The sequence below is a fragment of the Megascapheus bottae genome, chromosome 15 (genome assembly GCF_031878675.1).
Source record: "Megascapheus bottae isolate mThoBot1 chromosome 15, mThoBot2.hap1, whole genome shotgun sequence".
Classification (NCBI taxonomy): domain Eukaryota; kingdom Metazoa; phylum Chordata; class Mammalia; order Rodentia; family Geomyidae; genus Megascapheus; species Megascapheus bottae.
In genome coordinates this window covers 20,306,922-20,331,146 of record NC_143523.1, presented here as the reverse complement: position 1 = coordinate 20,331,146, position 24,225 = coordinate 20,306,922, and the positions used below count along the sequence as shown (strand labels likewise).

Sequence of the window (24,225 nt, the reverse complement as noted above, 5' to 3'; positions counted from 1 at the left end):
GTCCCTTCAACGCTTGGGGGGAGGGGGGGAGCGCGAAAAGCCGAGACCTGGGCAGGCGCCTTTGCAGGTCTGAGTTAACGACAGGGTACCTGTGTTGCCCGAATGTGGAGTGACTCATGGCAATAACTTGCCTCCTTTAGGTCTGGATCCCTTGATATTTTCTGTGCAACTCTCAGCAGAGCCTCAGCTATCCCTGGCACCTCCCCACCCCCAGGCTGGGTAACCTTCTTCTCAGTCCCATAATCTTCTAAGCAAAGGGAACCTCAAGAGCCTCCCCCCCCGCCCCGTACCAGACTTCTGGGGCACATTTTAGTAGCCTTGGTGACCAAAAGCACTGGTTTTGGAGTTTTTCTGAAGGCTCAAATGCCATTCCAACACTTACCAACTATATACCCTTGGGCAATGTACCCAGCCTCGTTACATCAAAATCCCTCTATAATGAAAGGATGGATAATGATATGGACAGAGTGAAATAATATAGACTTGTATAGCCAACAATAAATAACAGTACTTACATTCATCCTTCCACTCCTATCCCCCACCATGACAAGTCCCTCTAAAAGATAGAAGTTGTATTACTTGGTCTGGGAAGCCGTGTGTGTGTGTGTGTGTGTGTGTGTGTGTGTGTATGTGTGTGTGTGTATGTGTGTGTGTGTATGTGTCATACTAAGGTTTGAACTCAGGGCCTCACACCATGCTTCCAACCAACCTGCCTTTTTTTATTTTTTTTATTTTATTTTTTGCTAGTTGGAGATGAGCCCCTCATACTTTTCTGCTTGGACTGGATTCTAACCTCCTTCTTCCAGGTGTCAGCCTCCTGTACTAGGATTACAGATATGAGCCACTGGTGCCTGGTTACACCTTAGTGTTTTTGAAATTACATTCTCAGAGCCTTAGTTCTAACTCTTGAAATCTCAGAGAACTACCTGGTCTAATTTCTCTTGAACTTGGACTTTGCCCAAAGTCTTTTGAGAACAGTATCCTCCACAGTCCTTCCATTGTTTCATCTTTGCCCTACTTCAGAGAGTCTTTGTCTTTTCTCCTATACACCAATGGATCTGTGACTCCTTTCCTCCATGTTACCCAAGTTTGAGCCAAAAATTGTGGTGGAGCAGGACTGTAGCTTTCTAAGACTTGCTGCCTTACACTCCTGCAGGAAAGTTCTTGACTCATGCTAGGTGTGGTATTCTAGCTGTAGTCCTTGCTACTAGAGAGGTTGGAACAAAAGGATCTCTTGAGCCCAGAGCTTGAAGTTTGCTTGGGTAATGGGGGAGGTGGGGAGAAAAGGAAGAAAAACAGGGATGGAGGGGTGGAGATGAAAAGAAGATGAGAAGAAAACCAAACAAAACAAGTTCTTGGTATTTACATTATTGATTCATATTAAGCTTGCAGTCAACTTCAACTGTTTATTCTTCTTAGTAAGTGCTCAACTCTATTCCTTGCCCATTCCTGTGTTTTGAGCCAACTGCAGACCAGGTCAACTGAGGAAAGGGCTTGGGGCTCTCCCATACTAGATTTTTAAGAATATGCATGAATATACCTTCAAAATATACCTTTAAACAATGTATATTTTTAAAGGCCAGGATTTGTGTCTAGAGACTGGTATTAGGGTAAATTTGTGCGACACACACATACAATGTGTTCGCAACTCTAAAGATAAAAATATGGAGCTGGGAGTTTGGCCTAGTAGTAGATTGCTTGCCTAGCATGCACGAAGACCGGGGTTCAATTCCTCAGTACCCCACATACATAGAAAAAAGCCGGAAGTGGTGCTGAGGCTCAAGTGGTAGAGCTCTAGCCTTGAGAAAGTCCAAGGACAGGGCTCATGCCCTGAGCTCAAGCCCAGGACTGGCAAAAAAAAAAAAAAGGAGCATACACACAAAAGACTAGAAGGAAACATAACAATATGTTTAAGAAAGTTTGTGCCTGAGTTACAAGACAAGGTGTTTTCTTTTGTATACTTCTCTATTAATTTTCTACATCGTTTGTGTTACTTTTATAATCAAGAAATTTGTTCCCAGCTGCGTGTCTTTGACTCCAGCCTATAATCCTAGCTACTCAGAAGGCTGAGAGCTGAGGATCAGGCTTCAAAGCCAGATCAAGCAGGCAAGTCCAAGAGACTCTTACTTCTATTTAACCACCAAAAGGCTGGAAAGAGAGTTGTGACCCAAATGGTAGTGTCAGCCTTAAGTGAAAAAGCTAAGGGACAGAGCCCAATCCTTGATCTCAAGCCCTAGTTCGGGTGGGGGAAAAAGCCTACAGAGAAATTTTAAAACGTGACCTCATCTATATGTACCACTGTTTGCCCTGTGGTGAGGCAGAATATCCTGGCATAGTAGAGTAAAACTACTCACCAGGAAGCATGGAGAACAAGCTCGCTTCTTTATAACATAGACCTCCTCCAAAACACATTAAGCTATGAACCCATAAGTAAGTAGATCAATACATTCATGAGGTCAAAGCCTTCATGATCTAATCACCTACGAAAGGCCCCACGTCTGCACTCTGCTCTGTTGGGGACTAAACCTTCCATGCATGAGGCTTTTTTTTTTTTTGCCAGTCCCAGGGCTTGTACTCAGAGCCTGAGCACTGTCCTTGGGCTTTCTCAAGGCTAGAGCTCTACCACTTGAGCCACAGCACCTGGCATTTTCTGTGTATATGATACTGAGGAATCAAACCTGGGTTTTCATGCATATTAGGCAAGCACTCTACCACTAGGCCAAATTCCCAGCCACCATGCATGAGCTTTTGGAAGACATATAAAATCAAAACTATAACAATATGGGGCCGGGGGTTTGGCCTAGTGGTAGAGTGCTTGCCTAGCATGCACGAAGACCCGGGTTCGATTCCTCGGTACCACATACATAGCAAATGCCAGAAGTGGTGCGAGGCTCAACTGGTAGAGTGCTAGCTTGAGAAAGTCCAAGGACAGTGCTCAGGCCCTGAGCCCAAGCCCAGGACTGGCAAAAAAAAAAAAAAAAAAAAAAAAACCTAACAACTAGTATGGGAAATACTGTTCAAAGGGAGTACTGCGCTTTAGTTTAATAGACGATAACATGACAATTTATGAATCAGACTTCTAACAAAAGTCAGGGAAGTGTGAAGAACCCTGGAGGACCTTGCTTGGGGTATCTAACTTCACATAAGCTGAAGAAGCAGGCACTCCTCAATGAAGGCAGCCACCTTGTTTGTGGCTTTGTATGGTTTCTCCCCAAACTTCCTGCTCAAACCTCACACAGTTGTCCTATCATCTGATTAAAACTGTTTTACCCAAACTACCATACATTTTGCTAATCCAGAGTATGAGCAGCTGTCAGGTCACTTATCCATTTTCCTGCTTCTTGGCAGAAACCACAAATGTATGCTGAATGCCAACTCTACTCCTAACTCTCAATACAGACTCAAGTTTCCTTCTTCAGGGAACTTGCTGACTCTTGGAAGGTAAGCTCCAAGTAAATAGATATTATACTACAATTTTGTTTGGTGCTGAGCAGAAAAAAAAATGAAAGATGTTCTGAAGGAACTGCAATGGGGAGAGTCAGGAAACGTCTTCCTCTGGAAGTGCTATTTCCACTGAGACCAGTAGATGCGTCAGACTTAGACCAAAAAGTGAGAAGGGGGAAGTAGCACTATGGTTCAAGGGGTAGGACAATAGCCTTGAGCTTTTAAAAAGCTCAGAGACAACACACAGGCCCAGAGTTCAAGCCCCACAACGGGGCTGGGGGGGGAGGGGAACAAGTGAGAAGGGGACGTGTTTGGAGGAGTGGAGAATTCCAGAAAGTAGGAGCCTTAGGTACAAAAGGCACTAACTACAACAGGGTAAGGCTTAGGCATGTAATCAAAAGCCTCAGAGAAGGGGGGGGGGGGGAAGACAAAGAAAGAAAGAGAGAGAGAGGGACGGAGGGTGGGAGGGAGGGAAGAGGGAGGAAGGAAGGAAAGGGAGGAAGGAAAGAAGGAAGGAAGGAAGGAAGGAAGGAAGGAAGGAAGGAAGGAAGGAAGGAAGGAAGGGAAAGGAAGGAAGGAAGGAAGGAAGGAAGGAAAGAAGGGAGGGAGGGAAGGAGGGAGGGAGGAAGGGAAGGAGGGAGGGAGGGAGGGAGGGGAAGGGAAGGGAAGGGAAGGGAGGAAGGAAGGAAGGAAGGAAGAAGGAAGGGAAAGGAAAGGAAAGGAAGAAGGAAGGAAGAAAAGAAAGAAAGAAAAAGGAAAGGAGAGAGGGGGGAGAAAGGGAGGAAGGGAGGGAGGGAGGGAGGGAGGAAGGGAGGGAGGGAGGGAGGGAGGGAGGGAGGGAGAGAGAGAGAGAGAGAGAGAGAGAGAGAGAGAGAGAGAGAGAGAGAGAGAGAGAGAGAGAGAGATCCCACAAAACAATAAAACCAGTTCCAGAAAGAGGCAAGGCCAGAACTAACAGGGCACTGTGGCCCATGTTAGTACCTGGACCCCTCCCTAAAATGCAACGCAGAATAACCAAAGGTGCGGAGTAATGTCAGCAATCAGATTCACACTGTAAATGTAACCCACGAACCAATTTGCCTCACACAGATGTGAAAAGTAATTCATTGGAAGCAGGCAAAAATGTCTTAGGAACCTGTTGGATGCTTCTACTGGGTGTTTACAATGTGAGAGATACAAGGTCAGCAACCTTTAGCACAATCTATTTGTTGAACATCTACCAGGTGGTAAACACTGGAGATTCAAGGTGATCTTCCACCAGAGATTTGCTGAACATGTGGAAACTAAGCACTGGGTAAAGTATCAAGACAGGTCATTTTAAGGCCCTTGCCAGATTTGTGACTCCCAAAGAGCTTCAGAGTTTTGACTGAGGATAAAAGAATCAGAATCGGCCACATAAAGATAACATATTCTATCAAACACTGTAAAATAAGGCATTTGTGGAAGTGGAAAAACTGTAACCATTTGCATTGCTGGTGCTGCAATTGATAAAAAAAATTTCATAAAAAGCTAAATATAAAATTACCATATGACCCAGCAATTCCATGCCTAGATGGCTATAATGAATTGAAAACAGGGACTCAGATACTTATATGTGTCCCTATGTTATACTGACTTTACTTACAAGAACCAAAACGTGGAATAAACTGCTGCATACTGAATTTTGTTTAAAGTAAGCTCTGAACATAGCATGTTACATGCCTGTAATTCCAACATTTAGGAAGCTGAGGCAGAAGGACCCTGAGTTCAAGACCAGCCTGGGTTGCACAGCTCAAAAAAGAGAGAGAAAGGAAGGAAAAAGGTACATTTTGACAGATGCCAGATCTTAGCCCTTGAAAACACTATGCTAACTGAAAGAAGCCTAATATGAAAGAATATATCATTCCATTTAAATGACACCACTAGAATGGGTGAAAGTAGATGAGAGATTATCAAGGATTTAGAGAGAGAAATGATGAACTATTGCTTAATTGTTCAGTTTCTCTTAGGGTGATGAAAACATTTGGAAATAGTGGTGATGGTTGCACAACATTGTGAATGTAGTTAGTAACATTGATCATTTACAGATGATCTATTGGCTGGAGGTATGGCTCAGTGAGGAAGAACACTGCCTGGCAAGTGTGAGGTCCTTAGAATACTATCAAAAAATTAAAAGAAAAATAAATTTTTAATGACTAAAATGACAAACTTTTATATTTTACAGTAAAATGTTGTAAACTTCAAAAAAAAGAGAATCAAATGTATAAATGGGACTATTTTCTCCAATTTACCTAAAACAGCCCAGTCTTCTTGTGTGACTGAAAACCTCTTCTCACCTGCTTAGTCCCTTATTGATTCTGAAGTCCAGAAATCAAATGTTACTCAGATTCTGGCCTCTCCTAAACCCACTCCCCCAATCTCCCCACGTCACATTAGTTCTTTCCATGCTGTTCTGTGCACCTTCCCTTCCCTTCTTTAACCACTAATATACCACAGCTACAATGAAATAAGTGTTTGTGTCATATATCTTTAATACATGCCTTCTAATATCTCTCTTGTCAATAATGGTTATAAACTCCAAGAAGGCAAAGGTGATGTTTGTCTTGCTGAGGGGATACAGTTCCTAATCCAGGGTATGACACACTGGCGAATGCACACACTATAAAATAAACCAATTAAGGCTGGGAGTTTGGCCTAGTGGTAGAGTGCTAGCCTAGCATGCAGGAAGACCAGGGTTCTATTCCTCAGTACCATATACATAGAAAAAGCCAGAAATGGGGCTGTGGTTCAAGTGGCAAAGTGCTAGCCTTGAGGAAAAAGCCAAAGTCAGTGTTCAAGCCCTGAGTTCAAGTCCCAGGACTGGCAAAAAAAAAAAAAAGGAGGGGAGGGAAATGGGGACAAAAACATGAGAAGGGGTATCAATGTTTGTGAAGTAATGCACCCCCTATCTGGCAAATATAATGTAACCCTTCTATTAATTACAATTTTTTTTTTTTGCCAGTCCTGGGCTTGAGCTCAGGGCCTGAGCACTATCCTTGGTCTTTCTCAAGGCTAGAGCTCTACCTCTTGAGCCTCAGCATCACTTCCGGCTTTTTTCTGTGTATGTGGTACCGAGGAATCGAACCCGGGTCTTCGTGCATGCTAGGCAAGCACTCTACCACTAGGCCAAACTCCCGGCCCCTTAATTACAATTTTAAAAAAATATTTTAAAAAAACAGCCAAAGAGGCGGCTGTACTCTTGTAAAATATCAAACCAAAAATAAATAAATAAATAAATAAACAAACCAATTAAAACTAAATGAATGTGTGATCAATCTATAAGTAGATTCCATTTTAATGCCTTTATGATGCTACGTTACTTCTTGAACCCAGGGCCTTATGCATGGAGGGCAAGCATACACTGAGCTACATCTCCAGCTCAGTGCTCTACATTTAACTAGATTATTTAAAAAAAAAAAAAAAAAAAAAAAACAAGGAAAGAAAGGCTGGGAGTTTGGCCTAGTGGTAGAGTGCTTGCCTAGTATGCATGAAGACCCGGGTTGGATTCCTTGATACCACATACATAGAAAAAAAAGCCAGAAGTGGTGCTGAGACTCAAGTGGTAGAGCTCTAGCCTTGAGAAAGTCCAAGGACAGTGCTCAGGCCCTGAGCTCAAGGCCAGGACTGGCCAAAAAAAAAAAAGACAAGGAAAGAAGGAAGGAAAGGAAGGGAGGGAGGCAGAGAGGGACAAGAGGAAGAAAGGAAGGAGAAAAAGAAGGAGAGACAGATAAGCAAAGCAGCCAGGGTTCTCATACTGGAACTGAAGTCTGCGACCCACTAAAGTAAATGAGGAAGCCAATTCTATGATAAGTTTAGGCTTTCCACCATTAATAACTGAAAGCACTTCCTCCTTGACTTAATTTTCTCTATCTTAGCACTTCACATTAACCGCAGCAAACAATTTTCTTGCTAACAGGAAGCTAAACAAACATGATTATTTTTGAGTCAAGAAATGCAAACAAAGGCTGACTGAAGAAGCATGTCTCCTGGATGTGGACACCTGTGGGAACTGAAAGCCATGACAGCACTGAGGAAGACAGAGCTCCCTCATAGCAGATTTCATACAAGCAAGTTTTATCCCCCAGACCCTAAGCCCACAAGCCATAGTCCTCTACATTTAAACTTTTACATAAAAATGTCATAAACCTAAGAGTACGAAGCAAACTAGTGGCCACAGACATTAAGACATTTTTTTTTATCACAAGCAACAACAACAACAACAAAACAGTTAAAATGTGCTCAAACCTTGAAGTTCAGAGTTATTGCGGACCACGGGGAAGATGATTAGGTAACCACATTGTCATTAAGAAACAGGGGCCCTCAGGGTTTGCTTCATTCTAAAACATGCTCCCTTCTGCTTATAAGATGCCCATGTCCTTGCTCATGTTAGGAAAAAAAGAAGAAAAAAAAAACCAGGTACCTCTCTTCCACCCTGATGTTAAGTTCTTCTCCTCAAACTAATTGGATTCAATTAAAATACATGCTGATCCCTGAAACGAGTCATTGCTAAGGATCGTATCCGGATATTTCTGAGGTTGGGGATAAAGAGGATATCTGAGTAAACCTGAAATTTTTCACAAGGAGAAAAGGAGAGGAACCGATGCTAAGTAAGCAGTCAAAAGTACCCATCACATGCTGAGTGCTGGTGGCATGCACCTGCATCCATCCTAGCTATTCTTGAGGCTAAGATCTGGAGGACTGCAGTGAAAGGCCACCCTAGACAGAAAGGTTCTTGAGTCTATATCTCCAAAATAACCAGCAAACAGCAGGAATGGAGGTATGGCTTAAGTAGTAGAGCACTAGCCAAGCCAGGAAGCCTAGAGAGAATGAAGTCCCGAGTTTCAAACTCCCGTAGCATCAAATAAAAGATACCCACTGCACCTAACAGACTGCTCAGACACTGAGTGTAAAACATTGCTGGGTGCCAGTGGTTCATGCCTGTAATTCCAGCTACTCAGGAGGCTGAGATCTGAGGATCTTGGTTCAAAGCCAACCCTGGCAAGAAAGCCATGAGATTCTCATCTCCAATTGTCCACCAAAAACCACAAATGGTGCTTTGGGTTCAAAGGAGTAGACTTGGATGAAAAAGCACAGAGACAATGTCTAGGCCCTGAGTTCAAGCCCCACAACTGACAAAGAAAAAAGAAAAAAAGCAACACTTCAAATTTCAAATATTCACTGATCCACTGGTTATTAACCCACGTGAGAATAAGAATGTAGTATACTCTTATTACCATCTGTAGCTTATGACAGTCTGGATTCTCACAAACATCACAAAGACTGGGTGTGCATACATACAAAATGGCTAATGAACAGTATACTTAAGGAGTCCAATGATGTAACTTCTCTGAACAACTAACAAAATGAGTATCAGGCAGCTGAACTATGGGATGAGAAATACAAAAGGGGCCACACAAAAGGAGGGAGGTAGGGTGGGCAAATGCACTCATTATGTTCAAATTGAAACTGAAGGTAGGAATGGGAGGAGGGAAATGGAGGACAGAAGGATGGAAGGGGTGACATGAATCAAGATGCACTGTATTCAGAAGTTGATTTCCAGAATTAAAACCCCTACATACCACTAATCAGTAAATAAATAATTTTTTTTAATTTTTTTCCAGTCGTGGGGCTTGAACTCAGGGCCTGAGCACTGTCCTTGGACTTTTCTCAAGGCTAGTGCTCTACCACTTAAGCCACAGCACCACTTCCAGCTTTTTTTCCCTATGTATGTAGTACTGAGGAATTGAACCCGGGTCTTCATGCATGCTAGGCAAGCACTCTACCAGTGGGCCAAACTCCTGGCCCCAATAAACAACTTAAAAATGATTTTGGGGGGCCATGGGTTTGGCCTACTGGTAGAGTGCTTGCCTAGCATGCATGAAGACCCGGGTTCAATTCCTCAGTACCACATACTTAGAAAAAGTTGGAAGTGGTGCTAAGGCTCAAGTGGTAGAGCTCTAGCCTTGAGAAAAAAATCTAAGGACAGTGCTCAGGCCCTGAGCTTAAGCCCAGGACTGGCAAAAAAAAAAAAAAAAAAGATTTTTTGGAACTTATTTTCATGAGGCAGGGAGGGAGGTTGAGAACAGCATCATGTCATTTCATAACATTGTGGCTTTTCAAATTTGGTTTTCAGAAGGATTTGTCCCCAAAATAAATAGTTAGCTAGGAATGCAGCTTAGTTGTAGAGTGCTTGCCTTGCATGCATGAAGCCCTAGGTTTGATTCCTTAGTGCTACCTAATAACAGAAGTGGTGCTGTGGCTCAAGTGGTAGAGTACCAGCCTTGAGCAAAAAAAGCTCAGGAACAGTGGCTCAGGTGCTGAGTGCAAGCCCCAAGACCAGCAGAAAAAAAAAAATCCAAAGTAAATGTAGTCAAAGAAAAATGCTTTAGGTCACTCCAAGTTTGGCAAATAACACTTGGCATAAATAATTAAATAATCACAATTAAAAAAATAATAAAATAATTACAATAATAAAACAATCACAATTGGATAATTAATATACACAACATTGTAAGCCATAAACATTCATATCATCAGGAGATGGTGATGATGTCTGATTATCAGTGTGCATAGAGTGCCTTGGCCTCTACGTAGATTCACCCAGAGGCTATGATTCATTAGCCCCAACACTCAGTTTTGAAAACAGGACCCATGTCAACAGTACCATTTCATAATTGCTAACACACTGATAACATTCAGTAAAGGAACACGAATTTATTTTTATTAAGGCATTATGACCTTAGGAGTTATCACCAATACCTTAGTATAAAACACAATTCAAGGCCAGGAGTTTGGCCTAGTGGTAGAGTGCTTGCCTTAGCATGCACAAAGACCCAGATTCTATTCCTTAGTACCACATACTTAGAAAAAGCCAGAAGAGGTGCTGTGGCTCAAGTGGTAGAGCTCTAGCCTTGAGAAAGCACAAGGACAGTGTTCAGGCCCTGAGTTCAAGCCCCAGGACTGGCAAGAAAAAAAAATATTCAAGGGCCAGGAGTGTGACCTAATGGTAGAGTGCTTGCCTAGCATGCACGAAGCCCTGGGTTCAAGTCCTCAATACTACATACACAGACAAAGCTGGAAGTGGAGCTGTGGTTCAAGTGGCAGAGCACTAGCCTTGAGAAAAAAGTGTCTAAGGACAGTGCCCAGGTCCTGGGTTCAAGTCCAGGACTGGCAAAAAAATGTCTTCAGGTTGTATTACTCATATAACTTTGTATGCTTCTGAAAGGATGTTAAGTGGATGAAAATAAGACTTCAATGTTCCTCTTGATGTGGATTTTTAGCATGTCTATAGCTATTCAGACCTACAAAACTTTCAACTTTGAAACATAAATATTATGTGAGTTCATATTTCAACCTACTAATAGATAATATGCTCGATTTAAACATTATTTTGTCAATTTACTTTGAAATTAAAATCTTCACCTTTGTAAAATTGTTTGGACTTGGAAAGGCTAAAAACCAAAGGTGTTACAATTATAAAAATGAAAGGACAAAAGGGCACACAAATAAAGCAATGATACTGAAAATAATACAACTTGTGTGTAGGTTGGGAGGGAAAACCTGGGAGAGAGGGAGGGAAAATGTGACAATCTCCAAGAGAAAATGTGCTCTTTACCTCATTTATGTAATTAAACTTCTAATCTTGCAAATAAAAAAAGTTGATAAATAGCCAGGCACTGGTGGCTCACACCTGTAATCCTAGCTACTCAGGAGGCTGATATCTGAGGACCATGATTCAAAGCCAGCCATCCCAGGCAGGAAAGTCTGTGTCTGTGAATCTCTTACCTCCAATTAACCACAAGAAAACTGGAAATGGTGATGTGGCTCAAGAAGTAGGGTGCTAGCCTTAAGCTGAAGAGCTCAGGAACAACACCCAGGCCCAGATTTTAAGCCCCACAACTGACAAAAAAAAAAGGGGGGGTGATAAAAGTAGTATAATAGCATGTAGAACCAATGACAATAAGGATATGGCAGGAGATTCCACTCTGAAGTCACCAAGTAGTTTGATATACATATTGTTACAGAACTGTAATAAACATAAGGAATTGAGGGTGATGAGCTGTTTAATTTGCTGTCAGACACCTAAATATGTACCTTATAAGAAAACAAGGTTTATTCAGAAACTTTTTTTCTTTAAAGGTAAAGAAAACACTGACACTTTTAATACCTGGGACTGGGAAGATTTAAAAAAAAAAAACGATTTTAGTCAGAAATCAAATATACAGATTCAAAAAGGAAAAACAAATCATACAGAAGACAACTATCAAACTGACATCCAATTTGTCAGTTCATTTGGAACTTACCTCAATTCAGACGCATCCTTAGATACAACACAAGTCTTTGTAATGCAGATTCCTTCAGTGAACATTATATTTTCTGGGAACAGAGGTGAAGGTGTTTTCACTTTGTTTAACCTACAAATTGTTTGGTCAAAGAAATAATGTAAAGCTAGCCTGGTATGGTGGCTCACGCCTGTAATCCAAGCCCAAGCCATGCAGGAGGCTGAGATCTGATGATTAAAGCCAGCCTGAGCACAAAATGACCTTAACCTCCAGAAAACTGGAAGCGGGGCTTGGCTCAAGGGTAGAGTGGTGGGCTTGATTCAAGGGTAGGGTGGTAGCCTTGAGCTGAAGAGCTCAGGACAACACCCAGGCCCAGGGGTAGGGAGGTAGCCTTGAGTTGAGCTCAGGGACAGTGCCTAGGCCGAGTTCAAGTCCCTTGACCCCCCCCCCAAATAATAATGTAAAGCTAAATAACAGCTCACTGGATTGAAATCCATGGCAACAAATATTGACAGGATGTGCTTGGATGGTTTGCAGTGTCTGGCAGTAAGGAGCAGAACAATGGTAGGAATTTCAGGGACTCTCTGATCATGATTTGAAGGCTGCTTCTGGGTGGTAGCACTGGCACTCCCAGTTGAATTCAAGACTTTTCCAAAATCACAGCCAGTACTCTTGATTTCCCGGGGCTTGAACTCTGGGCCTGGGTGCTATCCCTGAGTGTTTCAGCTCAAGGATACCACTCTACCATGTTGAGCCACAACTCCACTTTTGGGTTTTAGGTAGTTAATTGGACAAAAGGAGTCTCATGAACTGTCATGCGTGGGCTGGCTTTGAACCACAATCCTCAGATCTCAGCCTCCTGAGTAGCTAGGATTACACTGTGAGCCACCAGTGCCTGGCTAACAGATGTCTTCTTATCTACAGGTGTTCCTATCACATCCTGCCATGCTTCAGCAACGTTGTTTCAGTTTCTGTAGTGAACTGATTCCCAGTTTCCAGCTGATCTCTGCTGCTTCTCTTTTGCTGCCAATACCTGAGACAGAGACTGAATTTCTTCCTTTGCAAGTTTTCTCAGCTCATCCTTCTCTTCCTCCAGCATGGTAGCAGATCCCCCCCATCTCTTTGGGTATTGGGTCTGTCCTCCTTGACACTTGCTCCATGTCTGCTCTGCTCTGAAGCCCTAGTTGTCCCCACCCCATCCCCCTGCCATTGCCAAATCTCCATCAGTCATGAGTCTTGTGTTTTGCAGTTGAGAGACTGCTACCTCGCAGTATTGCTGCAACTCAGTGATGAGATTTAGACATCCTTTCAGTCTTGGCCATGGCTGGGTCTGTCCGTCTTCCGCAATAATTTTAAGCAGCATTTCCCAATTCAGGAAATGCCTTTGGGGAGTTGCAAGTATATTCTGGTAATGATGGACAGCAGTTAGGCAGTTACCCATGAGTGATGGGAATATGCAATGGGAACCTGATATGAAAGATACCTCAGGTTTACAGTATTCTGTGGGGAGGGTTGATAGTTAATAAGCCGTGAGCTAAGGAATGGCAAAACAATGATATGTACCTAGCAACATACAGCTCTAGAGGGATAAAACAACAGCTACACAAAAGTTTATATGTCTTTGGGAGTATAAGATGACGTATGGAAATGGAAGGACAAAGGATAAACAAATGCAGCCATGCTACTCACTGGACACTATGTTGCTAATGAAGCTAGAATTTGTGGGTGGGATGGAAGGGAAAAACTGGGCAAGAGCCAGGGTAAGGGTGACATTGTCCAAAAGGAAATATACTCTTTGCATCTGTTTTTAGCATTTTCAAATTAAAATGTTAGAAAGAATGTAAAGGCTGCCAAAGCATACAACCCAGCTTCAGCTCAAACCAGCTGGAATGACAATTACCAATGACCAAGAGTCATTAACATGTCACTTTAATCTTTCTGTTGTAGCTGCAGTTTTTCTAATCCTCTGGTATGTGTGTGGTGGGGGAGAAGACGGGTGGTCTTAGGTGGTCATTAGTAATGACATGTGTGTAATGATTCCTCAGACTTGCAATTCTTTCCAATTTTCATGTCAGTCATTCCCCAGAGGCTTGTCCAAGGGAGGGATTTGATGTTACAAGCCCCTAAACTTCATGCTGGGATAGTTTTGATAGCCACTTTCTCCATCTATTTCTGAAATGACCCATTTAAAAAAATGATTGGGGTTGGGAATGTGGCTTAGAGGTAGAGTGCTTGCCTAGTATGCATGAGGCCCCAGGTTTGGTCCCCAGTTTTTGGCCATTCCTGGGGCTTGAACTCAAGGTCTGGGCACTGTCCTTATGCTTTCTCAAGGCTAGTGCTCTACCACTTGAGCCACAGCACCACTTTCAGCCTTTTCTGTGTATGTGGTACTGGGGCCTTGAACCAAGGGCTTTGTGCATACTCGGCAAGCACTCTATCACTGGCCACACTCCTGGCCCTAGAAATAAATTTCTTTTTTTCTGTAAAGAAAAGTCATTTTATTTTAAGTACATCTTCACATGCAATAATAATGACACTAATTGTAAATTGTGGAAAGCATAACTGACTGCTACTTCAAGCACTTTCAAGATTTGTTTTGTGGCCTCTACAATATATTTCAGTCAATAAACTATTCTTCCTCTTGGATAAAGCAATAAATATTTCTTTAAAACTTAAAAATTATTCTAAGGCCTGAGCACCAATGGAACAGAAGACTCAGAAATAAATTCACAAACCTATGGCCATCTAACATTTGATAAGGGAGCCAAAAGCCAAAACAGGCTGGAACAAAGACAGCTTCTTTAACAAATGGTGCTGTAAAAACTAGATACCCATGTGTAGAAAACTGAAAGTGTTATCCCTATCATGTTACAACAGCATTATCAGCTCAAAATGGATCAAAGACCTTAATGTAAGACCTCAAACCATGAAACTACTGAAGGAAGGAGTAGGAGAAATATTAGGATTCCCTGACATAGGAACTTTCTGAGTAAAAATCCAGAAGCACCTCAAAGAAAGACTTGATAACTGGGACTACGTCAAACTTAAGTATCTGCCTGGCAAGGGACTTAGCCAACAAGCTAAAAAGACAGCCTACAGAATGGGAGATTTTTGCCAGCTATACATCAGACAATGGCCTAATATACAACAACTTAAAAAATTAAGCCCTCAAAGAACTAATAATAAACCCTATTAATAAATGGGCTAATGATCTAAAGAAAAACTTCTCAGAAAAAGGAAAATGGCCAATAGACACATGAAGAAATACTCAACATGTCTGGCCATAAAGGAAATAAAAATCAAAACCATACTGAGATCCTACCTCACCCCAGTGGGAATGGCCATTATCAAGAAAACAAACAATAATCGATGTTGGTGAGGATATAGTCAAAAGGGAATTCTAGCTGGTTGCAGTGGCTCACGCCAGAGGATCAAGGTTCAAAGGCAGCCGGGACAGTAAAGAAACACTAAAGAAGAGACTCTTATTTCCAATTAATCACTAGAAAACAGGAAATGGCACTGTGGTTCAAGGGGTAGGGTGGTTGCCTTGAGCTGAAGAATTCAGGTATAGCGCCCAGGCCTAGAGTTCAAGCCCCGTGACCCACAAAAAAGGGGGGACCCTAATATGTTGATGGGAATGTAAACTTGTTCAACTACTCTGAAAAGTTGTATGGATATTTCTCAAAAAACTACATAGAACTAACCTATGATCCAGCAATTCCACTCCTGGACTTTTATCCAAAAGATTATAAATCAGGATACATTAAAGCCACCAGTACACATGTTCACTGTAGCACTGGTATAGTCAAGATATGGAATCAGCCCAAATCATCAAATGGACAAATGGATTTTTAAAAATGTGGTATATGTGCATAATGGAATCATACTCATCCATTAGAAAGAATGATATTGTTATCCTTTCCAAAGAAAGACCTGGAAAGGGGGCTAGGAGTTTAGGTAACTGCTCCACTACTGAGTACCATCCTTAGCACTTAGATTCCTTTACAAAAATCCTAACTACTCAGGAGGCAGAGATCCGAGGACTGCAATTCAAAGCCAGCCCTGGCATGAAAGGCCATGAGACTTATCTCCAATTAACCACCAGAAAACAGAAAAGTGACTCTGTGGTAGAGTGCTAGCCTTGAGCTGAAGAGCTCAGGGACAGTGCCCAGGCCCAGAGGTTCAAGCCTCACAATCAACAACAACAAATTTAAATACTCAGCCGTCGGAAAAGCTCAGGCACTGTCACTACAAATACAGAGATTTGTAACTGAAACATATGTTTTCTTCAATTCATGATTCTATTATTTCACCTGGCATAAGGATTATCTGTGAGTTTTCTAAAACAGATTCTAGCCTCCACACACCACTATCCCCTCCCACCCCGCCCCCATCCTACCAATTGTGAATCTCTGGCCATATATTGTGGAGAGTCAAGATTTTAAACCACCTCCAGGTAATTCTGATGCAGGTGGCCTATGTGACCTCTAACCATGTTAACCATCGTCCTCATGGCTGCTTGTGATGGCAATCAATGTTGCCATGGTAGCAGCCAATCTGAGTCATCCTCTGCTGCCTTGCTGCCCGGGCAACAGCTGATTCTGTGGGTTTCTTCTTTGTGTACTAGCCCAAGGAACCATTTTGAAAAGAAACTCCTGAGTACTGCAAAAATTATACAGGTGACCAAAGGAAAATAATTTATGACTGTGGGACTAGAAATTATAAATCCCTATGTTTCCTCATCTTAAAGCACTCATCTCTTAATACTTTTTCTTTGGCTCCGTTTCAAATGTAGATGCCAGCCCTGACTATATTTCATTGGCAGGAACAAGATGCAGTCCCCAAGCCTTAGACAATTTCTGAGCCCACAACGTTTCTGCCTCAGTTGGCTTCAAACCACAATCCTTTGAATCTCAGCCTCCTGAGTAGCTGAGATGAAGGTAAACTCCATTAGCACTCAGCCCCTCCCATCCTAACTTTTTTTTTTTTGTCAGTCCTGGGGCTTAAACTCTGAGCCTGGGCACTGTCCTTGAACTTTCTCAAGACTAGCACTCTACCACTTAAGCCACAGCACCACTTCCGGCTTTTTCTGTGTATGTGGTACTGAGGAATTGAACCCAGGGTTTCGTGCATGCTAGACAAGCACTCTACCACTAGGTCAAACTCCCAGGCCTCACCCTTATGTTTTTAAATGAACGTTAACATATATTCACATATACAAAAAAAAATCATTCTCGCCGGGCTGGGTGGCTCACCCCTGTAATCCTAGCTACTCAGGAAGCTGAGATCTGAGGATCAAGGTTCAAAGCCAGCCCGGGCACAAAAGAACCTGAGGCTCTTATCTCCAATTAACCTCTGGAAAATGCAAAGTGGGGATTAGCTCAAGAGTAGAGCGGTAGCCTTGAGCTGACGAGCTCAGGGAAAATACCCAGGTCTAGGGGTAGGGCAGTAGCCTTGAGCTGAAGAGCTCAGGGACAGTGCCCAGGCCCAGAGTTCAAGACCCATGACCCACCAAAAAAAAAAATCATTTTCACAAAGTAACCACCCAAATGAAGACATAAAAAAATACAATTAGGGGGCCAGGAGTGTGGCCCTAGTGGTAGCGCTCTAGGTAAAGCACTCTGCATGAAGCCCTGGGTTCAATTTCTCAGTACCACATACACAGAAAAAGCAGGAAGTAGTACTGTGGTTCAAGTGGTAGAGCACTAGCCTTGAGAAAGCCTAAGGACAGTGCCCAGAAGTTCAAACCTAGAACACTGGGGAAAAACAAATACAAACAAAGGAGCCAGAGGCGTGGCTCAGTTGGTACTGCACTAGCCAACAAGAGAAAAAGTGGCAAGTACCAAGTTTGTGTCCTGGTCTCAGACCTAAAATAAGTAAATAAATAAAATCTTAGCTGGGTGCTGGGGTCTCAGGCCTGTAGTCCTCATTTCTCAGGAATCTGAGATCTGAGAATTGAGGTTCAAAGCTAACCTTGGCAATAAAGTCTGAGAGACTCTTATCTTCAATTAACTACAAAAAGGAAAGCCAGAAGTAGAGCTATGACGGAAGTGGTAGCGGCTTGAAAGTTCAGTTCATGTTCCACCCAGGCACACCTTTACTTATCCACAAATAAAAACACAAAGATGTATTTTGTGCTTGGCTTTGAATTTCACACAAACATGCTTTGTGTATCTGGCTTATCTGACCTAACTATATTTATAAGCTGATTCCATATTAGTCATTATTTATTTTTATTGCTCTGTAGTATTCAATTGTATGAATATAACAGAATTCTTCCATCCTTTTTGTTGTTGTTGCTAATTGAAACTATGAGTTATGAATGGTTTCCCAAATGCAATCATGCTAGTCAGTATATACCGTGTGGAAAATTGAACTATGTAACTTGGGGGAAAGTGGGCAAAAGCAAAGGAAGGAGTAACATTGTCCAAAAAAGAACTGTACTGATCTCATTACCTGACTCACTGTTATAAGTGAGATTACACAGAATATACAGAAGCCACTCTTTGCAGGTTTGAATCTTTTTTTTTCTTTTCTTTTTTTTTTTTTGCCAGTCATGGGGTTTGAACTCAGGGCCTGAGCACTATCCTTGGGCTTTCTCAAGGCTTGTGCTCTACCACTTGAGCCACAGCATCACTTCTGGTTCTTTCTATGTATGTGGTACCAAGGAATCAAATCTGGGTTTTCATACATGCTAGGCAAGCACTCTACCACTAGGCCAAACTCCCGGTCCTGCAGGTTTGAATCTTGAAGTCTTTATTAAAAGGCCAGTAACTGCATAGCAGAGTCCCGCCCCAAAGGTCAGCAGCCAGAAAACATACTCAAAATGGTCAGGAAACAGGCCAGAGATGACAGAAACAACAGATAAAATACCAACAGGCCAATCTGGCTGCAATGGAGAGCTTAATTGGGATGCCATGGTGACCAGAGAACAGCCCGGAGACAGGGTTCAGGACCTGAATGTGGAGACACAGGTTTGGTATAATGGTACCTAAGCTGGTTCAATACTAAATAGACTCACAGCAGGGGGCAGAGTTACGGGAAATTCTCAGTTCCAGGTACTGGACTGACAGGTCTAGTAACCTATCAGGGAAGTACCCACCCCTGTCTTCAGGGTTTCAGGCATCAACCAGTACTTGGGGGCCAGACTTCACCTACCCCTAGAACTTTATTTTCAAAATGCAAAGCTTTCCTGAGGCAAGCAGAGCCCTCAATCTATAATGAATAGCCTCCCTCACCTCTAAGCTATTTAGCTCTGGGAGGAGAATTCCTTCCCCGTCCTGGTAGGTGCCAAGATGTCCGAGAAGCCAACAGCCCCCCTAACACATGGCCATGTGCTAGCATGGCTGGACTCGGCCACCCTATTTTGCTATGAAATGGCAATCCCTCTTTACAACACCTTAATAATAACCAAAGGCAAGATTTCTCAGTCTCTGCTTCCTGTCTGCCATGAGGAATAGAACCTCTTCTGTCACATACTCCAACCACCATAATGTTCTCTTCAAATACCCAGAGCCAAGTAACCATCTAAAATCATATTTTAGGAAGATGAAAAAGGTGACTTGGTCTTTATATTATTATTTTCTGTCTTACCTTATCATTGGTAATAATAGTCACCTCCACTTCTACTTAGTTATGTTTTACACCATATATAGTTTTCTATTTCTTGCATTTTAGAATAGAATGACCTTTTAACTGTACCGCTGCTTATCCTGCTTTCTTTCTTTAGGACTATCTTGACATGTGCTTTATTACACAGAGGTTATAAACGCTATAATAAATTTATATTTTGGAAGGAATAAAGATTGTCTTCTACACCTTCCAGAATTTCTCAGAGCCTTGATGGTATGCAAACAGGTAATAAACCCGAGAGTTATGTTAGTATCTACAGAGTTGCCAAATGAATTTTTTTCCCTAAAACAAAACTCTAGCCAGGAGAAATGCTGTTTTTGTTTTCTTAATTGGGTTGTTTGTTTGTTTTGGGGAGGGTTGGTCATAGGCCTTAAGTTCTGGGCCTGGGTGCTGTCCCTAAGTTCTTTGGCTCAAGGCTAGTACTGTGCCATTTTGAGTCACAGCTCAAAGTTAATTGGAGAAAAGAGTCTCAGGGACTTTTGTGCTGATGCTGCTTTGAACCTTGATCCTCAGATCTCAGACTTCTGAGTAGCTAGGATTACAGGCATGAGCCACCAGCACCCATCTGAGAAATGTTTTTTTAACTGTGTATCTCAAAGTTCTACGAGTCTGATACTCAATACTGAATAAGGGGCAAAAGAGAAGCCAAGTAGAACCCTACTTCTGCTTCCACACAGCACCTCCACTTTCATCCGGTTGATGGAGGGATTCCACCTCAGGGGTGGGGGAAAGGTATCCTACAAATGCACAGGTACATACACATATGTATTAACTATACATGTATATCTATATAATTAACTGCCTGTGGATCTCAAAAAATATTTTTGAAGGCTACTAGCATAGGCTCTAAAGGACCACTGAGGTTCTAAGTTCCATGGGCTTGTTAACCTTATGCAAAGTTCATTGCTTTTGCTGCTATTGGGTTTCAAGACTCTGTCAAAGGGCCATCCACCTGCTTTGATTTTCCAAGTGGTGTTATGGAAACACCTCAAAAAGGGATCACTGACAGCCACTCAACACAGATGAGACATCTTAGTCCACGGCACTTACTGTCTATGCTATCAGAGGCTGAAAATAGATCATTAGAGGCCAGCAAAGTCTTAAATTGCTTTTTAACCAGGCAGTGTGGTGTGGAGATTAAGAACATGGATTCCAGAGCCAACCCCCCTGGCTTCAACCCTTGGCTTAGCTGCTAACTAGCTGTGACCTTGGGAAAAATTCTAATACTTAGAAACATGGTTGTCTTATTTTTTTCATCTTTAAAATGGAAGTGAAGATAATGGTAAATGTTCATTAAAAAACAACAAAGTAGCCAGGCGCTAGTAGCTCATGCCTGTAATCCTAGCTACTGAGGAGGTTGAGATCTGAGGACTGAAGTTCCAAGCCAGTCCAGGCAGATAAGTCCCCATGAGACTCTCACCTCCAATTAACTACTCAAAAGCCAGAAGTGGCATTGTGACTCAAGTGGTAGAGCACTAGCCTTGAGCACAAGGAGATTCAGAGACAGTACCCAGACCATGACTGACCAAAAAACAAACAAAAAAACCAACGTGAAGGAAGTGGAGGTATGACTCAATTGGCAGAATGCCAGCCTTAAGCAAAAAAAGTAAAACCAAAGTGATTTTAGCTCCTCTCCTTTGCTTCCTCCTCCTCCTCCTCCTCCTCCTCCTCCTCCTCCTCCTCCTCCTCCTCTTCCTCTTTCTTTAATTTTTTTTTGTCAGTCCTGGGGCTTGAACTCAGGGCCTGAACACTCTCCTTGGGCTTCCCTCAAAGCTAGGACTCTACCACTTGAGCCACAGCACCATTTCTGGCTTTTCTGTGTATATGGTACCAAGGAATAGAACCCAGATCTTCATGCATGCTAGGCAAGCACTCTACCACTAGGCCAAACTCCCTGTCCCTTTCTTTGATTTTTATTTTTTTTTTGTGCCAGTCCTGGAGCTTGAACTCAGGGCCTCACACTCCAGTTGGCTTTTTCACTCAAGGCAGGTGCTCTACCACCTGAACCATAACACCATGTCTAGCTTTGTTGGTTAGTTGGAGATAATTTTTAAAAAATCTCATAGACCTTTGTTGTCTGGGCCGGTTTTAAACCAGGATCCTCAGATCTCCACTTCCTAAGTATTTAGGATTTTTTTGTACATTTTTCAAAGACAGGGCTTTAATCTAATCTATTTTTCTGCCTACTTTTAAATTCCTGGATTCAAATGATCATCCTGCCTCAGCCTCTTGAGTAACTGGAATCATAGATGTGCCACAGTATGCTCACCTTTGTATGGGAGGAGGGGAGGGGGCAGACAACTGGAAATTGAACCCAGGGTCTCACACATGCTAGGCGATGTTCTGTATGAACTCTTGCATAGCAAAGCAGTTAAGTTGAAGTCTTGTACTGCATGACCTTCTATCACTGCTGGAAAGTGATAGCCTCCCACTACCCTGAGGTTTTATGGCCTTACTCCTGGCCTTCCAGAGCAGTGAGTGATTACCAGACTTGGGGTTCCTTGGATTAGTAACATTTCAGAAGCAACTGTGGGGATTTACATAGCATAGCCATCCTTTAATCTTGCCAGGCAGAACATCAAAAGCAACTGCCACCTACCATAATTACTGTTTCATGATTTTAGAGCTACAAAAAATTTAGGAAGGGCATAATGCAGAATAAGAGGATTAAAAATAAATTTTGCTTGGAGATAGGGATGTAGCTTTTGTCAGGTTCTGGGGTTTTATCCCCAGAAAGAAAAAAGGAAGGAAGGGAGAGAAAGAGGAAGGGGTAGAGAAGGAGAGAGGGAGAGAAGAGGGGGGGGAGAGGGAAAGGAGAGAGAGAGAGAGAGAGAGAGAGGGGGGGGGGAGAGGAAGGAAGAAGGAAGAAAAACAAAACAAAACAAAACAAAACACTGAGCCAGTGATCCAGAAAGGTTAAAAGAAAACAAAACAGCCAAGGAACCAGAACACCAACACCCACGTAAGCAAGTAAAGACATGTGAGTAAGTAAATAGCAGGAAGAATCTATGAGCAAACTGGTTAAAATCAGTGACATAGATGCCCACAAATCTGACCAAGCACTGCTCCTGAACCTCATTATTCTCCACCTGGGAGCAGCTATCATACAAGTACAGCCACATTTTAAGCCAAGTGCAAAGCAGCAAGTCACAAGCACATTATAAGATTCTTCGCTTCCCCAGAAAAGACATACATATGCAAAACCTGTCAACAAAAGGCACAAGTATTCAACCTTTTCCCATAAAGTGAAATGTGCATCTTTATTTGTGGCTGTTCTGCCTATGAGTAACTTGATAACTTCTTTTCTGAAATAATCTTCCATTTTTCTCTCTTTCTTCCCTTTAGAACTATTGCCTATCTGATTGTCACTCCACCATTGACATCACTGCCTTCATATCTTTTTCCACTTCATGCTGAGAGAGTGGCCAAGCGTCAATTTCTCCTGTAAACCAGCATCTGATCACATCTGCTCTACAAGGCTCTTCTGTGTTCCTGGACACACTGTTTCCACGGAATCTTCCCTGAATAACCAACCTTTAAAGCAGGGTTTTGCACCTGAAACTTTGCAAAACTGAAGTTTAGTTGTTTATCATTTCAGAGAGACAGACAGACAGACCCACAGACAGAGAGACAGAGACAAAGAGGGAAGAAGGAAAGGGGAGGAAGAGAGAGAGAGAGTGTATGTGTTCATGCTTTTGTACTCATAGGTGGGTAGACTACAGGGAATTGGAAGGACTACTGTAGCATTTGATGGAGCCATTTAGAATTCTGGCCACTAAAAGAACTCTGAGCAGTCTGGGTGGCCACAGTTTTTCTGCTCATGACAGGGGTCAAGGCACAAGGCCTCTCCAGCTGACTTTTCTGTGGACCCACTGTAATTTTTGCAAGTTTATTAACCATTTAGAGAATTGAACATCTACAAAATGGAGGCAGTAATATCTGCTCTGCATTTCCCAAGATTGTTTTGGGAATCAAGTGAGTAATTTCTGTGAATATGGCTTTAAACCATTATAGTAATTAAAAATGAGTGTTCTTAACTCTCGGGTTCCCTCTCATTTTAGTCAGGGCTCTGAGAAATCCCACTAAGTTTATCCAAGGATCATTCCCCTCCAGCCAGCCTGCCTGAAACTCCATAGGGCAACATTCCAGGGCATCTAAATGACCAGCCTCAGATTACAACAGTAAAAAGGGGCCATCTGTGCATTCTCATTTTCTCTCTCTCTCCTCTCCTCTCCTCTCCTCTCCTCTCCTCTCCTCTCCTCTCCTGTCTCCCTCCCTCCCTCCCTCCCTCCCTCCCTCCCTCCCTCTCTCCCTCTCTCTCTCTCTCTCTCTCTCTCTCTCTCTCTCTCTCTCTCTCTCTCTCTCTTTCTCTCTCTCTCTCCTCCCCTCCCCTCCTCCCCTCCCCTCCCCCCCCCCTCTCTCTCCTCTCCTCTCCTCTTCCCTCTCCCTCTCCCTCCCCCTCCCCACTCCTCCTCCCCCCCCCCCTCTCCTCTCTCTCCCCTCTCTCCCCTCTCTCCCTTCTCTCCTCTCTGATCTGATTCCCCAGGTTTCTTTTGGCTGAAGTGACTTGCTAAATTTAAACATTCAAACCCACAGATGCCCTTGAAATTCCAACAGTAGTGAGCCCCAGTTCAGCCATGCTAAACAAAGGGTGATAGCAGAAGACAGCCGAGACATTCCACTCCCCCTTAAATCCCCACATCCTGGCAGCTCAAATTTCTACCATCTCAGATGTAGAAGAAACTTTAGAGCAGTGGTTCTCAATTCTGACTGTGCCTTAGAATCATCAGGGAAGCTTTAAAAAACATATCCATGCTCAGGGTCTCATTCACATCAACTAAATCACAAT

At 42.7% G+C, this 24,225-nt stretch overlaps 1 protein-coding gene and 1 long non-coding RNA gene across 4 annotated transcripts in view; one reads left to right on the top strand and one right to left on the bottom strand.

Annotated features, from left to right (window-relative positions):
* Positions 1-24,225, bottom strand: part of Nt5c2 (5'-nucleotidase, cytosolic II) — a 131,306-nt gene that overhangs the window by 76,251 nt on the left and 30,830 nt on the right. The gene's annotated exons all lie outside the window — the stretch shown is intronic.
* LOC150053884 (uncharacterized) lies at positions 45-23,187 on the top strand. Its single transcript, XR_016537903.1, has 4 exons — positions 45-140; positions 3,349-3,441; positions 19,474-19,601; positions 22,722-23,187. It is a non-coding gene; the product is annotated as an uncharacterized LOC150053884 (long non-coding RNA).